Source organism: Lissotriton vulgaris, chromosome 3_1 (genome assembly GCF_964263255.1).
Source record: "Lissotriton vulgaris chromosome 3_1, aLisVul1.2, whole genome shotgun sequence".
NCBI classification, from domain to species: Eukaryota; Metazoa; Chordata; class Amphibia; order Caudata; family Salamandridae; genus Lissotriton; species Lissotriton vulgaris.
In genome coordinates, this window is record NC_141689.1 from 1,315,799,055 (window position 1) to 1,315,816,424 (window position 17,370).

At 47.8% G+C, this 17,370-nt stretch overlaps 1 protein-coding gene across 5 annotated transcripts in view; it reads right to left on the reverse strand.

Annotated features, from left to right (window-relative positions):
• The window catches only part of PAQR3 (progestin and adipoQ receptor family member 3), a 656,943-nt gene extending 639,580 nt beyond the window's left edge, over positions 1 to 17,363 (reverse strand). For 2 of the 5 annotated variants that reach the window (XR_015309345.1, XM_086961800.1), the window contains exon 1: positions 17,241 to 17,350. The gene's annotated coding sequence lies outside the window, so the exon portion shown is untranslated. Of the gene's footprint in view, positions 1 to 17,240 lie in introns of all 5 variants that reach the window. The other 3 variants (XM_086961801.1, XM_086961798.1, XM_086961799.1) reach the window with 2 other exon arrangements.
• Between the last annotated feature and the right edge of the window lie 7 nt (positions 17,364 to 17,370).

The following is a 17,370-nucleotide window of genomic DNA, read 5'->3' on the forward strand; positions in this document are numbered from 1 at the left end:
GTAAGATACAAAGCCCTGAAGACCGGCCTAGCCTTGCAAGACTCGTACTAGGGAAATGGGTCTCTACCAGAAGAACTGACATCTACTGTAATAGACGAATGCAATGAATGGGTACCAGACCTCATACCACGACAAATGAATGCGATAACCAACAAAACGCCAAAAAAATTAGCCACAAAGGGAAGTTGTAGGAAATCCAGCAAGCCCATCATCAATTGTTTATACGTTAGCTGCAAATCTCAAATGTAGCGGGTGTTTACCCCAGTTGCTTGGTGTTGGGAGAGAAATAGATTTATGTAATTACCTTCTTCTGCAAAATTTCTAAAGACTGTCTTTTCAAACTCATTTAAGGGTACCACTGTCGGAGGAGAAAGAGACCGGATGTGAGAGCACGCGGCCTGACTGCGGATCGTGGAACCTCAGCGACGGAGGCCAAGGCGAGAATACAGCAGTAAAGAGTCGCAGGATGAGGCACTGTTTCAGACAAAGCTAAGGAAAGGGCTGACCTGAAGCCCCTGCTCTATGATCGACGTGTGCCAAAAAGTCCCCGCTCTCTGAACCTGGTTATGGACCCGCCTGTCTCAAATTCTCCGTCCCCCTGATCTGTTCCCGACTTGGCCCTGCTCCATCCCCTCCTCCTCCGACCTACCATAAGGACTGTTCACACACACACCTCTCCACCTGAACTTCCAAGTTCCTCCAAATCCTACTGAGCTATCCAGAGAAGGGTATTCCCTGCGTCAAAAGGGAGGGAGCTCCGACTAAGTAGACCACGAACTATGTTAATCTCAGAACGGTGACCTAGAACTCCACCAAGGGTCGCCCCTAAAGAGAAGATGAACGAAGTATGTGGTTCTACCCGCTGCTGAACGCCTCGATGATGATGGAAGCAACAGGAAATACCCACCACAGAGACTCAAGAAACAAACAGACCCCACAACTCAAAGACAATTGCACTTTTCATCACAATCCTTCCTCTGCCTCCTAATAACTATGCTCTGGGTCACGGAAGAAAATGCACCTGCTCCAAAACCGTAATGCATTTCTCCTATGAGGTCTGGCGAAACAAAACAAAATGTACCCCTGCCCGCAGACCTCCAACGGCTCAATCCACATGAACATTCCTGTTGACAGAACGAATTGTAATCCGGGTGCTTAACAGTGCCAACAGAAGACGACAAAGACACTGTGAACTCTGATTTTTATTTTTATTATATCTCATTCCTCTCCCAACCACCATTGGACTGACTATGCTCTCGCCGAGTACAAAAAGGACGTACTTATATGATAACTTACCAGTTCCTATTCCAAATGACTATAAGTATCTATGATCTGTACCCAACGCCCTCGCTACATAATTCTAGTCTGATATTGCATTACGATGACTTTTTCTGCAACCAACTTAACGATGAACCCACCTACTAGATGATGTGATGGTTATAATGTGATGTTTATGTACAGTTCATTTGCCTAAGTCCCCTCTCCCTTATTTATGACCGCTGCAATAGGTATAGATAGGAAATAGGCCAGCAAGATGTCTTGGAAATGTTAAAGGGAGGACTGTGGAAAATCAATACAGTTTAGTGAACATTATCTACGCCATCTTGCCTTTCTCCGATGCCACACTTTCCGTCATGCACATCTGCCATATTTTAGCCGTCACGATCAGAATCACCCTCACGTAAGACCCCCCCACACCGGTCATTCCCACTCTCACATGCCTTGCGCATAGGCAGCAGCCATTTTGAGCATCATGGTCTCCCGGCCCCTCGCTGATAGCCAGCGCGTCTCTCTCTCTCTCCTAACCTCGCAAACATCCCCCGCACGTTGACAACCCCCGCTCTCTCATGCCTTGGGTCATAAACCCCTCGTCAGCGCAGCTCCGCCACAGAATCCCATCCTGTTCCCAGCGCGACACCTCCCTTCATTCCTTTCATGGTCTCAGATCCTTTTGATGCAAACCCCCTTTTCCTGTGTCCCCGTTTGTCTTCCTTATTCCCAGGCCACCACCTGGCCCTGCGGATACTGTTTATTACCCCGTACAGTAGGAGGCTTCCCCTCCCCATCAAAAGACCCTCGAGCCGATCAAAGCCCCCACCCTATGAGATCCGATCAACCCCATGCATTCCGTGAATCGGCGGAATGCCCTGCTGCGCGACAATCATCACCTGTTATGACCGGGGTGGGGAATTCAACTGTAAATGTATGTGGGAACGGGCCTGTAGGGGAGATTCTGAGGATGTTCTTTCAAACATCAAAGTATTGCGAAAATGTGTTACGTGCAATAAAGGTCATAAACCCTAGTATAAGAGGCCAGGCCTCAGAAATGTGGTTAGAGCACCTCGTGACGATACTTGCTGTCTGAATTGATGTGTTCTCCTCCGGAGAGAATAAAATCCTCGTTTCCTGCCTTCCAGTCTCCAGCGCCTGCTTCTTCATTGATTAATATTGGTGGGTCATAGAGGCGACACCGCCGGGCAACGAAAAAGGGTCTTTGGTTACTGGTTGTCTTTGAACCCCTTTTTACACGGGAAGCCAATGCAGGTCTCTCAGATGCCCGGAGATGTGGCTGTGTCGTGGGATGTCGAGGATGAGTCTGGCTGAGGCGTTCTGGATCCGCTGGAGTCTCTTCTGGAGCTTGGCGGTGGTTCCGGCGTAGAGGGCGTTGCCGTAGTCCAGTCGGCTGGTGACGAGGGCCTGGGTGACCGTCTTCCTGGTCTCGGTGGGGATCCACCGGAAGATCTTCCGTAGCATGCGCAGGATGTTGAAGCATGACGAGAAGACGGCGTTGACTTGTCTGGTCATGGTGAGGGAGGAGTCCAAGATGAAGCCCAGGTTGCGTGCGTGGTCTGTCGGTTTGGGTGCGCTGCCCAGGGCGGGGGGCCACCAGGAGTCGTCCCAGGCGGAGGGTGAAGAGCCCAGGATGAGGACCTCCGTCTTGTCTGAGTTCAGTTTCAGGCGGCTGGTCGTCATCCACTCGGCTACGTCTTTCATTCCTTCGTGAAGGTTGGCTCTGGCGGCGGCGGGGTCGTTGGTCAGGGAGAGGATCAGCTGGGTGTCGTCAGCGTAGGAGATGATGTTCAGGTTGTGTTGGCGTGTGATGGCCGCGAGGGGGCTCATGTAGACGTTGAAGAGGGTGGGGCTCAGCGAGGATCCTTGAGGGACGCCGCAGATGACTTCGGTGGCCTCTGACTTGTACGGTGGTAGGCGGACTCTTCCGTTGAGGAAGGAGATGATCCAATCCAGTGCCTTCTCCTGGATTCCGACGTTGCTGAGGCGTTGCACTAGGGTGCGGTGGCAGACAGTGTCGAATGCCGCGGAGAGGTCTAGGAGGATGAGGGCCGCTGTTTCTCCGTTGTCCATCAGGGCTCGGATGTCATCGGTAGCAGCGATGAGTGCGGTCTCGGTGCTGTGGTTGGCTCGGAAGCCCGACTGTGAGGGGTCGAGGGATCCATTCGTCTCGAGGAAGGCGGCCAGCTGCTTGTTGACGGTCTTCTCGATGACTTTGGCTGGGAACGGGAGGAGCGAGATGGGGCGGTAATTCTTGAGTTCGGTGGGGTCCGCTGTAGGTTTCTTGAGTAGAGCGCTGAGTTCGGCGTGCTTCCAGCTCTCCGGGAAGGTGGCGGTGTCGAAGGAGGTGTTGATGTCCCGCAGGTGGGGTGCGATGACAGCGTCGGCCTTGTTGAAGACGTGGTGGGGGAACGTTCCCTGTGATACATGCACTTACAAAACAAGGAGTACTGACTAACAGTGTTTTTATCTGTTGAACCTGATTCAACCATGACGAGGTCTGGTTGAGGCACCGAGGATCATTGTTTTATTCATTATATAACTCAAGAAGGCTTATTATCCTCCGTTGGCGCACAGATTGAAGTTATTTTTTCATATAAAAGAAATTTTTCTGGCAACAATTTGTTATTCTACCGTGGATGTTCGACTTATAAATATTCGACATACTGGACGTTGCTTATAGGTCCCTTATAGAGAGTTTTTTGGGACACGTCTGAACCCTGCTCCACAATTCTCCCTGCACAGAAGGCAGCTAATAAGGAAATTCTGGAGATTCTACATACTTTAAAGCCCTGATGAAGTTCTCGGTAAGAGAACAAAACGGGTTGGTTGGACTTTAAGGAACTTTTAACTCATGCATATGAAATAAAAGAATAAAAGAATTTAAGAATCAAATTTGGTGATCTACTAGACTTCATTTTCCAGACGCACGCCCAAAACAACGTGATCTGCGGGCGGGAACCCTGTGTGCGCGCTGCACCACAAATGGGGGGGGGTGTTCCTGGGGGGAGAAACTCCTTGAACGAGTTCTCTGTATAAGCAACCAGGTCCTGCCCCTCTTTCCCTTCAGTTAGGCCAATTACACGCACATTATTCCGACGCAAACTACCTTTCGCATCGTCTAGTTTCTCTTCGAGGGTGCAGACCCGATATAGCAAATCCTGTAGGGTCACTGTGTGATTGTGGGATTTGGGTTGAAGGTTCACCAGTGTGAGTTCTGCTTCATGCACGCAATCGGACACTTTCTGGTGGTCCACCCGTAAGAGCGTAACGTCTGATGTGATTTTGTCTATCCTCCTCTCAAGAGACGCGCAGGTCAGGTCCAGCGCTGCGCTGATCTTCTCCACTGCTGCCAGTACTGGGTCTAGCTTAACTGAGAGATCAGGGCGGCTTGGCTCTGGTGGATTCACTGCCCCATTAGACGATTCCCCCATCCGCGCCATGGGGCTGAATACCCTGGTGGTTGGTGGAGCGGAGACATTCCATAGCTAGTTGCAGTGCACTGGGCATAGGAAGCAGACTGTACACAGTTCCTGATTATTGTGACTGAGAGGGGGAGGCGAGTTAGCCGCTACCAACCATGTGAGCTCCATGGAGCCCAGAATCGTATCATAGGCGTCATTGCCAGTACCCGACTGATTACGCCCTGTGAGAGGGCTCAAGCGGTCTGAATATCGTAAGGAGAGTCAAGACAGGTCCGAAAGTACAGTGCATCTTCAACCGCAGACTGTGGTTGGATCTGTCGAGGGGGGGCAAACAAAAGATACCCAGATGTCACCCGAACCGGTCTAGTCCTGACCTGTGTGCAATGTGGCCCCTTTATAGTCCAAAGAACTTTATGGCATGGCTGTGATGTGAAGTGTGGGAGAGTGAGGACCTAATGGCGGGCCTTGCTAAAGTCCAAGGAACGGCCCCAGTGCTCAACAATGTAGTCTGATGGCATAGCCGTAAGTGGCAAAGCTAGAGTAAGGGCCCGTGAGGAGAGGCTCGGAGCAGTCCCTCCCCACAGAGCGTCCCCCGCTTGGGAAACAGGGGGTTGTCTGCAGCCACAAATGTTACAAGCATGGGGGAGGAAACAGCCCGGGCCCGACGTGACCCCAATGGTGATCCGGCCTGGTCCGCTGTGTGGGTTATCACTGTGTGTGCCATCTACCGAAGGTAACTTAGGCCCGACTGCCCCCCTGACTGGGTAACGCAACAAAGACCCCCAAATCTGTAGGTGACAGGAGGAGGGACATCCTGGGCCCAAAGCGACCCCTGTGCTGTCCTTATCCGGTAAGGTTAATACCCCCTATTGCAGCTGGAGTCTCTCCACATCAGCGCAGAGCAGCTACTCTAAGCTGCGCATTTATCTATGCATCATGCCTGCCGAGGGGCCTGGCCCTGATTGACCCCTCCCACAGCCAAATGCTGTGTAAGCGCTTGCTGGGCTCACCTCCACTGGGGTTGCAGTATCTGGGATCAACAGGCCTGCCGGGGTGGCTCCTTCTCTTGGCAGTGGGGGGACCACGAGGCACTTGATCAGGCCAAGAGCAGGAGGCCAGGTCGGGGTCCTCCCACTCTCGCTCAGTCTCAGAGTCCCCGATGCGCTGCAGCCCGCCGCAAGCCCCAGAACGCTCCTGTGCCCGGCCGGCTCGGTCCCAGGCGTGAGATGCCCGCCATCCGTTAGGCTCCTCTGGTCACAGCCCGACACAAATTCCTTCCCTCACTCTTGCTGGTGACCCGCTCTTGGACATGGGTGCAAGCGAATCTGCTCCAACGCCTGCAGTACAGGCCTGTACATGAGGAAGCGTCGGGGAAGGCCGCACCCTGAAGAACTCTGCCGCTGATAAGCCCTCAGCCTCGGAGAGCCAACTGCTGGGTGCAGCGGATATCTGCTACTCCCTCGGTGCCTGTAGCGCTGTTAAAGTAAGTTTAACTCGACAATGGTCAGACTGATTGGGGGATCAGGCCTGGAGCCAGAATTAAATTGCGTCCGCCATCTTAGGTAACTCAAATGTATAAATATTTCATGCCGCAGAGGATCCACAGAGCCAGCAGACCTCTAGGTGAGATCTGATTTACTGCCACCACATAAATGAAGATGTGATGTAGCAATATTAGATTTCGGGGATCCTGTCTCAAAACAACATATAGGAGGCAGTGTAGAGTACCCTTCCTAGAGCGAACCCCCAAACCAAAAACTTTATTTTTTTTCCTCCGCTGTTTCTCAGCCCGAGGGAGGAAAAAAAGGCTCCTGCCCGCTTTCAAAATAAGCCCCCCAGAGTGGGCCAGGACCCAGCGATCAGCAGTTGATTTATGGAGAGGAGCACACAGTTCCCCTCCATGAGCCTTTCTTAGGCCCTGGGGACCCCATCCCTGAAGGCTGCATCTCAATAAAGGGGGAAGGGGACACAGTTACCCCTCCCCTAAGCTTAATTAGGCTCCGGGATCCCCATCCCCTGGGGCCAAAAATTTCGATGGGGAGGGGCGCGCAGACCTCCCTTTCCAAAGGCTCATAGAGGCGTTGGTGCCCCCATTCCCTCAGGTCAATTTGTTTTTAGGGATGGGGCATGCGGCACCCACCCCAAGGTAGTTATTGACCCCTGAGGCCTGATGTGAGTGGTGTGAGGGGAGCCACATACCTGGGACACTTGGGGTTTTGTTTGGGAGACTTCATGCATATCCTACCTGCCCTCTCCTGAGCAAAGAACACAGCTCTACTAAAAAGGCCTCTCTCCCCCGGGCAGGAGCAAAGTCACGGAGCCAGCTTCTACCAGTTATACAATGGGTGCCGACTGGGGAGCCGCAGGGACTGTAGGGGCATTGGGGCAACCCCTGCGGCCTCCAACTATTTGGCTGCATATGGGTGCCCCAGGTAGGCACTCAGACACACACTTAGCTCCCACTGGTACTCAGTATTGTTGCTGGTGGGGAGCCGGCAGGAGCCGCAGGTGCTTAGCCTGCAGCCCCCGAACATTTGGCCGAATGTGGGCCCACTTAATACAAAAAAAATACCAGCTTCAAGTATGGATGCTGGTGGGAAGCTAGCAGGGGCCACAGGAACCTTAGGGCTGCCCCCACAGTCCAAACGTATACAAATTTTAAAAAAGATGTGTGGATTCACTGAGTGGGCACCGGGGAACCCAAAAAAACGTCTTTAAAAAGTCCCCAAAATATAATAAATGAGCAACAGGAGCCACTCATTTATTAGTCACTGCTCCGCAAGGAGCACCCCCATAATACCCTACGGCTTCTTAAAAAAATATTTTTTTTTCATTCTGGTGGTGACAAGAGGCAGAGGGATCACCAACCATTTTATTTATAGTTGTGGGGGGCTGCAGAGAGTGCAGAAGCCCCCCAGCAACATAAAAATAACCACAGTAAGTCTCCTAGGTCATTGAATCCATGGCCCTAGGAGAGTCCACATCATTTTTTTAAAGCACTCCAAGCGGGAGCTGTGTGCTCCTCAGATGGAGTGCAGGAACCTCTCATGGTTGGTTCTATGTTCTTTGTTGCTTGAAAAATGTTTTTTTTAAAAGACATCTATGTTAGTGATTATCATAAAATATTTTCAGTAAAGGCTTTAAAAAAAATAAACATTATTATTAAACATTGCAATGTGTGAATTTATGAAATATACATTTGATTATGGTTAATAGAGACTTTACGGCAAAGCCAATATGTTGATGTGCTGACCCCTTGATAGTCAGTAGGTCCATAGGGGCCCAGCCAGTACTATTTAGGTATGTTGAGCCTTTGGCAAAGACAGTAGGTCTCCCTTACTTAAAATGATGCCTTTTATTTGGTACATGACCTGGCCAGCCGTGCGCAGCAGCAGGGGTTAACTAGAAAAATGCACTAAAGTAACAATAACCTTGAGCCTTACTATGCACTGCTAAACACCTCAGATATTACATCTGTTATGACATTATTAATAACATTACTTTGACATCTGAAATTAAATCAGTGACAACATACCCCATGGCGGGGGAGCGAGTTATAGTTACTTGAGGTAACTGTAACAGGTGAATTTCAGTGTTTAGTTTGTTTAAAATAGCATATCTTAACTGCCATTTTCAGCTAACTATAATGTCCATTTCACCTTTGTTTTTTTCCTTTGAATTTCCACGATTTTTATTTGTATAGTGGCAGATTACTACAATTCCAAATTAGAAAGTAACTTTAACCTATTTCACTATATATATATATATATATATATATATATATATATATATATCTCCTTACGGGAGGAGCACTAATATGCTGGTGCCGGCGGCGAAGTAAGGACTGCTTTGTCAATTAATTCCAAACAACTTTGAAAGAAAAACGCCGCACTCTTCCTGGATAATTTCACTCACTTAGTTAATGACCTCCAACACTGTTACTTGCCTTACTTTCCATGCTAAAGGCTGTGTGGCAAAGGCATGCGTGGTAATGTCATAAGTTCCACAGGGATAGAATTCATAATGATAATTGCACCTTCAAATACAATCTACAGCCCGCAGATCTGTAAAAGCCCAAACAACACACTACTTTCTGTGCACAGTTAAGTTATGAAGGGTTGACCTATGGCAAGACTGGGTATTGAATAGTAATGCCATACTGTAGGAAGCTGGCTCTGTATATACTATACCAAAATGAGGTATAGTGTGCACAGAGTCCAGAGGAATCCCAAAGGTAGGCAGAGGTAAATTTAGATAGCACATCACTCTCTATCTGTGGTAGTGTGGTCGAGAAGTAAGGCAGTATCAGAGGACAGTGTTAAGCATTTGTTGTAGACACTCAGTCAGCAAATGAATTCACACACTCAAAGACCAATTGTTTTTGTATAAAAATATCCTTTTAGTTATTTTATTTTGTAGACCCAAGCAAGCCTGGCACAGGTAAGCAATAAATACTTTACAGTAGTAATTTAGTTTGTAAACAGTTTGAGTTGAAATTGTATATGCACTTTGTTTTGATTTACAATTTACAGGATGGTTGCAGAGAAATGCAATACTTTGTAAATACAGTACATAGACTTGAATAGGCTTTTCAGTAAAATACCAGGTAAGTTACTTTTCAAACTACTTTTCTTATTCAGAGTAGTATGCCTGGATACTACCCTGGGACATTTCCTGTAAACTGGTAAGTAAAATCGTTTTAGTTAAATAGTACTATTTTAAAGAATTTCTTTAGTTTTCAAACTCCACCAGAAACTTTTCCTAGAAAAACAGTCAATGTTATCCTATGGAGGAAAATAGTGTTATCGGTTTTGAGGTAAGTATTTGGTAGTGGGAGATGAGGTTCTGGGGGTAGACTCAGGGGTCCCCCGGGGTCAAGGATGCACTCTAGTTACACCCTCAGCGGCACTAGGGCAGCCGGGTACAGTGTGCTGATGCCCAATGTTATCCATTGGGGGATAGGGGGCCTCCGGTTGGTGGCTGTTGACAAGCAGGCCACTTGGGTATGGGAGCAAAGCTTCTAGACTTTAGCTCAGGACAAATGGAGAAACAAAGTAGCACCAAGGGTGCACCCTCAGCAGCACTAGGTCAGCCGGGTGCAGGGTGCTGTATCAACATCGGGCGCCCTGTTTGCAATGGGGAACCTCCGGTTTGCAAAGGCACTGCAGGCTTGGGGATGAAGGTCTTCTGGGTGCGACCACCACTTCGAGAGGTAAGTTGGGAAGTTAGGAGTTGGTTAGGCACCGTCAGTTTGGCCACCCGAGGCCGTGGGGCGTTGGCTGCAGGGGTGCCTTTTGGATCTTCTTACCAGCTCCTGGTCGCGGTTGGGGGACCTTCTGGATTTAGGCTGCAGGCGTCGGCTGGAGGCTTGAGGCAGGTCAGGGGTCGCCGGATCTCGGGTCAGGATCGCCGGGGAGACCTCCTCATGGTGTTTGCCCAATCGAGCTCAGGCCGTAGACAGCGGGTGCAGAGTGGGGCGGATCCACTGTGTACAGCCCGGAACCAGAGATTGCAGATGAACAAATCCGGTGTTCATGGGAGACGCAATCTTTGGAGTTGAAGGAAGGCAGGTCCTCCGGGGTTCTCAAGGTTGCTAGCTGCAGGACACACCAGGATTTCGCAAGAGCAGGTTTGAGGTGGAGACAGGCCGGTAGGGCTGGGGACAAGTCAGTGGGTGTCTTCCTCCTGTTAGCTGCTGCACAGCTGTTTGGCCCTTCTTCTCTTTGTAGTGTCTTCTTGTCTGAGGAAGCAAGGTGCCCCTAAATACTAGATTCAGGGGGGATTACAGGTAGGGAAAAGGGTAGGGACCATTGGGTCCCTTCCTTGGGGTGGGTACACCCCCTATTGTGTCACCCTCCAGTGGGAGGGGGGCATGAGCCATTCCCTGGTTGGCTGAGTCCCCCCCATCAGCAAGATGGCAGGGACTGGGAGTTGTGCTTCACCTCGCCTCCCCCATCTGAAGGGTGGAGTTGGTAGAAGTGGGCACACCTCTCTACCTCACTTGTTTTTCCTGCTGGTTCCCCCGCCCAAAGTAGGGGTCAGAACCAGTGGGTAACAGTTGCTAAAAGCAGCAAGTGGCCTGGGGAAGCTCACAAAGAAGGCAAGCCTTTGAAGCTTCCCCTTTGTGAACCCTGCCCATCCTGGGGGAGGAGGCTTGGCACCCTTGTCCTAGGATGTGCGTTGTTTCAGGCCCCAGAGTGCAGCAGGCTCTCGACCCAGGGGTCCAGAAACATGTCTGGTGGTGGCAGCTGAAAGCATATATGTAATCAACAAAGAGAGAGGGAGAAATATAAGGAGTCACTCTTAATCCCCCTAATGGTAGTATTAAATAAAAACAAAAGAGTGTGGCCAAAAGAAAAAGAAAAACGGCACAAGAAGTCACTCTTGTCTATTAAAAGAGCCCTCACTCACCAACCTAGTTGGTGACATGCTTTATCATTGGGTTCCCATCAGAGGCCCAGAGTGCCTTTCTAGTGTGCTACAACGCCTGATTACAGCGGAGCTGGTTTTTTGTGATACAAATGTGAATAAGTGAAAAGTGGTTTAAAAAGTGCTTAGTTACTCCGTAAACAAACTTTATTCATGTAGAACCATGCACTACTTAAAAACAATGTGATGGATGTTATAGCAACTGGCTAAATTGACCAGATACATCCATAGCACAGAAAAGAAAAAGGTGTGGTCAACATGTTTCTGCCTCCATTCGCTTTTTGCAAGGCTTTTGTCAGGACCAAGACACCAAGGCGGCATGCGCACGCTAAGGCGCACCCTAACCTGTGGTGTAAAAAAGAACCGGTATGACTTACGGTGTAAGTAGTGCCTTCAGAATTGGTGAAAGCCATGTGTATTTGAAATATCCGGTGACCTTGTACCATGGGCCCGGGTGGGGGGCGTTTGATTATAGTCACACATACGCCAAAGCTCAGCGCCCGTATGGAACCTACATACTCCCTTCCTGAGGACCCTGCGGATGAAAGCAGCCACTCAGACTGGACACTAGTGGTAGGTTAGTTTTCAGGGTGCATCTCTAAGATGCCCTGTGTGTGCATTTTTCGTTAAATCCCACATTGGCATTAGTTTGATACCAAACGTCTCAGTTTTAAAGCCATTATGGTGCTGTGGAGCTCGTAATGACAAACTCCCAGCACCATATACTATTACTGGCAGCACTACACTTACAAGGTCTAAGAATGGCCTAAGACACTGTAGGGGCACAGGGCTCATGCACATGTACCCTCACCACTGTTATAGAGCATCCAGCTAGAGGGGTGGCTGATCTATGCCAGGGCAGTGGATTTTAGGCATGGCACACAGAGATATGTTCAAAGTAATCCTATAATCATTGCTGTTTATAATTTGTCAGCAATGCTTATGCTCGTATACGGTTACACATGTATTTCATATTTTGCATGAAAGTTTTCACATACGGTTTTACATAAAATACCACAAAAAGAAATATATCAACCAAATAACAAACAATGTATTCTTGTTTATTTTCTTGCTCATTTTTTCATTTTCTTATTTCTTCATTGTTCTGGCAATGTATTTACATCTCCCAATGAATTTCGGTGAGATACCTTCATCAGGGGAATACTGCAAATAATACAATTCAGTCTTTTAACACAAATTCTCTTCTGTATGACAACAATGCTCTATTGCCACTATGTGGTGAACAGGAGTGTTGGATAAACCCAAACGGTCCCACCATAAAAAATATATTAATTGTGTTTATCTTGCTCATTCAGATCCAAAACACGCAAAATGGACACCACAGAGGTGAATGCCTAAGTGAAGGTATGTGCACTACTGTCACCCAGTGACACTATGAATGAATATGAATGATTATTTTGGTCATTTACAGCAGAAGATGGGATTTACTATCACTTCTCAGGAAAGCCGAGAGCCACGACTGGTGGATAACAAGTAGGTCTCTTTGTTAAAGCCCTGAAGGGGGCATGCGATGGATATGTTTTTAGTATATGTTGGTACATTGTGTACATAATTTATGTTTCAATTTTTGTAGACTTCATAGACTGTCAGTGTATTCAGTTTCAGTCCATGCAAAGGTGAGCTTTTTTGGTTCTTTGGTGGAAGGTTTAAGTTGGCACAGGTTATGGAGTTTGTTTAGGTGTGTTTAAACACTTTTGATTGCGTCACTGGGTGACAGTAGTGCACACACTTTCACTTAGGCATTCACCTCTGTGGTGTCCATTTTGCGTGTTTTGGATCTGCATGAGCAAGATAAACACAATTAATATATTTTTTATGGTGGGACCGTTGGGGTTTATCCAACACTCCTTTTCACCACATAGTAGCAATAGAGCATTATTTTCATACAGAAGAGAATTTGTGTTAAAAGACTAAATTGTATTATTTGCAGTATTCCCCTGATGAAGGTATCTCACCGAAATGCAATGGGAGATGTAAATACTTTGCCAGAACAATGAAGAAATAAGAAAGTGAAAAAATGAGCAAGAAAACAAACAAGAATACATTGTTATTTGATTGATATATTTATTTTTGTGGTATTTTGTGTAAAAATGTATGTAAAAACTTTCATGCAAAATATGAAATACATGTGTAACGGTATACGTGCATAACCATTGCTGAAAAATTATAAACAGCACAGATTATGGGATTACTTTGAATGTATTATTGATTTAAAAAGAGTACCGTAAGGGTATGTGAATAGTGCGTCCTTATATACAAACAGGATCTGTTTGTTTATTGGAGTATTATTATACCCAACAGGGGCTAGTCAGGATCAAAGGGCAGCACCGTGGATTAACATTGGAAACTTGTATAGTTTGGTGAAATTTAATACTTTGGTATGCAGGCTATCAACACTGTTTATAGATAGACAGAGATATGTGCCATGTCGACTCTTCACTTTGTTCTGCACCAAAACACGCAGCGTGCAAAGGCAGTGTGTGAGTGTAATGGTACAGGACCTCTAAGGGTGGCACAATAAGTGCTGCAGCCCTTAGAGGCCTTCTCTGGTCACAGTGCTCAGAGTACCTGTGGTACCATTTACCAGGGGCTGACCTGTGGCCAGAGATGCCAATTGGGGTTAGGCTTCAATGCCATTTTTAGGGAAAGAACATAGGCCCTGGGTACCTGATTAGCAGGAGCCCATGGCACACTCAGTCAAAGCACATCAGCAATTCTGCAAAAACTAGGGGCAACCATGCAGAAAGAGAACACTTTCTCACACATATTTTTGCCACACACTAATCCTAATACCAAAACACTCCAGAATCAACTGTTGTCTGTCGCTCACACAAGGAAACCCTCCTTTATATGGCCTAATGCTCTTACCATCGCATAAGGTATATGCTATGGGTCTTGTACAACACCTATTAGTGTTAAAGTCCATAAATCAGCCATCACCTACAGAATAAACTGAAAAGATCTGCCACATGCTTCCTGACCAATCGAAGACTAATCTACTGAACTACTGCAAATCCCAACTAACTTTAAACAATGACGGCTTATTTACGATTCACCATAACAATTCGATTGGGATGATAGTAACAAATGATATCCCAGCAGATCCCCTCTCCATCTCCCTCTTCAATCATGCCAACTTAGGACCATCAGTTTTTTTTTTTATTTCATATATTTTATTAGGGGATGTGAAAGTGCGTGGTAGTGGACAAGTGAGAAAAATGCTTGTGGAACAGGAGTACATTCAAGTGTCAAACTTAATATGATCGGGCTGTTACAAATCAACATGCATTTTTAAGTTCAGAGATAGTAATGGAGATAACAAAGACTACACTAGCCAGACATCTCAGAAACTATGGAATAGATTAAACCTATATATGCAAAAAATATAACAACCCTGCGACCAGAACACTTCCACGCCCTTAACGTTAGCGCTAAACCAACGCTCCTCTCGCTTCTAGAAGTTTGGCAACAAATGTCTATCATCACATCACAGACAGTTCTTCACCCTAGGAATATCAGATTTTTAAAAAGTTTTCTCAGACTGGACAACCCAGTGCAGTAACCAGGTAAGTCAAACAGGATTACTTTAGAAGCCATCCCAGAGGCATTGGATAATCATCCAACTACCTTAGAAGTCATTTACACGTCATCAGACATCATCAAGCTCTTGAAGTCATCAGCAAGCTGCAGAAGCTCAGACTGATGATTTGAGGATGACTTGAAAATGAGTATCTGATGACTTTAGAAGGCGTCATTATTTGTGATGATTTAAGGAGGACTTGAAAATTAGTATCTGCTGACTTCAGAAGGTGTCATTATTCCCGATGATCTGAGGATGACTTGTAAATGACTCTCCGATAACTTTACAAGATGACATTGTTCCTGAAACTTTGGGGTGATTTGAAAATAAGCATCTGAATACTTCAAAGGTACTATTGTGTTTTCAATAAGATGTTTTTGCGTCTGGTGATTTTAACAGGAATTGTTTGTCTATTTAACCCCTTCGCTGCGGCGGCTATTCCGCCGCAGCGCTAAGGGGGTGGGGTGGCCGCGCGGCGGTTCCGTGCTTGTGAGGGAACTGCTCCGTCACGGCTCGCGGGTGAGCTGTGCTTGTGACGGAACGGGTCCGTCACGGCCCCGCCCGTTCTTTAGAACGTCAGCGCAGGCGCGGAATTTGCGCCGCGCAGGCGCGGCGGCAGGGCCGTGACAGAACCGTTCTGTCACCAGCACAGCCCACCCATGGCTGGTGACGGAACGGTTCCGTCACAAGCATGGAAGAGGTTAAAGAGCACGTCCACCACTTTGGTTTCAGCTTTCCAGAAAAATGCAAACTGTTGGATGATTGCACAATGAATTGCAGATAAACGTCTGACCTCCTGCAGCTGGGAGCCCCAAAACCAAAACACACCTTGAACCCCCAAATTAACCCTTGCACCCCAAAACCAAAACACACCCTGAACCCCAATATTAACCCTGGCACCCCAAAACCCAAACACACCCTGAACCCCCAAATTAACCCTTGCACCCCAAAACCCAAACACACCCTAAACCCTAAAATTAACCCTGGCACCCCAAAACCCAAACACACCCTAAACCCTAAAATTAACCCCGACACCCCAAAACCCAAACACACCCTGAACCCCCAAATTAACCCTTGCACCCCAAAACCCAAACACACCCTGAACCCCAATATTAACCCTTGCACCCCAAAACCCAAACATACCCTAAACCCTAAAATTAACCCTGGCACCCCAAAACCCAAACACACCCTGAAACCCCAAATTAACCCTTGCACCCCAAACCCAAACACACCCTAAACCCTAAAATTAACCCTGGCACCCCAAAACCCAAACACACCCTGAACCCCCAAATTAACCCTTGCACCCCAAACACACCCTAAACCCTAAAATTAACCCTGGCACCCCAAAACCCAAACACAACCTGAACCCCCAAATTAACCCTTGCACCCCAAAACCCAAACACACCCTGAACCCCCAAATTAACCCTTGCACACCAAACACAAACACACCCTAAACCCTAATATTAACCCTTGTACCCTAAAACCCAAACAAACCCTAAACCCTAAAATTAACCCTCGCACCCCAAACCCAAACATGCTCTAAACCCTTAAATTACACCTGGCCCCCCAAAACACAAACCCACCATCAACCCTAAAATGACCATGTACGCCCTAAAATCCAAAAGCCCAACAAACCCCCAAACTTTTTATGAATGCGGAATGCCGGGAGGCGCTGCTGTGATATGATACTTTCTGTACCCCCAGGCTGCACTTCCTTCATAGAGTATTTCCATAAACACATAGGGGCAGATTTATGTTGCCTGACGCATCTCTGCAAATCAGCAGAGATGCACCAGGAAACATACGACACGCAAGTTTATCCTTGCGCCACCCATGATGCGCCGCATTTACAATGCGGCGCACCATGTCGCAGGAATAAACAGATGCGTGTCTCATCTAGGGAGTGAAGTTGGCGCAATGCTGAAGGTGTGTTGCATGCGGCACGCATCTCCAGCACTGCGCCAACTTGCCCTATCTGTTAACATGGTGCGTCAAGCCTTACGCCTGCTTCAAGCAGGCGCAGGGTTTTGACGCATCAGCGTTGGGAAAGTGACTCCGTGAAATCTCATAGATTTTACTGAGTCACTTTTCAGGGGCGTTCCTGCGACAGAACGCCCCCCTCCTGCGTGGAAACGCCCATATGAAACCTGACGCAGGTTTCATGTGGCGCAGGGCCTTACACCGTGACGCATCTCCATAGATGCGTCACGATGTAAGTTGCAACGTGGTGCAGGGTTTACGCCGCCGCTGCGTCACAGCAACGGTGGCGCAAAAGCGCCGCAAGTCGGACATAAATCTGCCCCAATGTTTAGTAGAATCCGATTGTTAGACTCTTTAAACAACTGCGGACAGACCTGCTCATGGCCCGAGGAATAGGTCTTGCAAAGGAAAACAAGCTTTGTCGTCATGGTGACTGCCGAATTCACTCCATCACAATACTAAAATACATTTTTAAAAAGCACAGCTGCCTCGAACACAATGCCAAAATCACCTACTGTAAACCATCAGTCTGCCGGCTGGCTGGGACTCGAACCGCAGATCCTCCATGGAGAGCAGCTCTCTCACCTATTCATATGCCGGAAGCCGGTGGATTCCTCTAGCAAAAGCCTACGCACATCTGGGAGC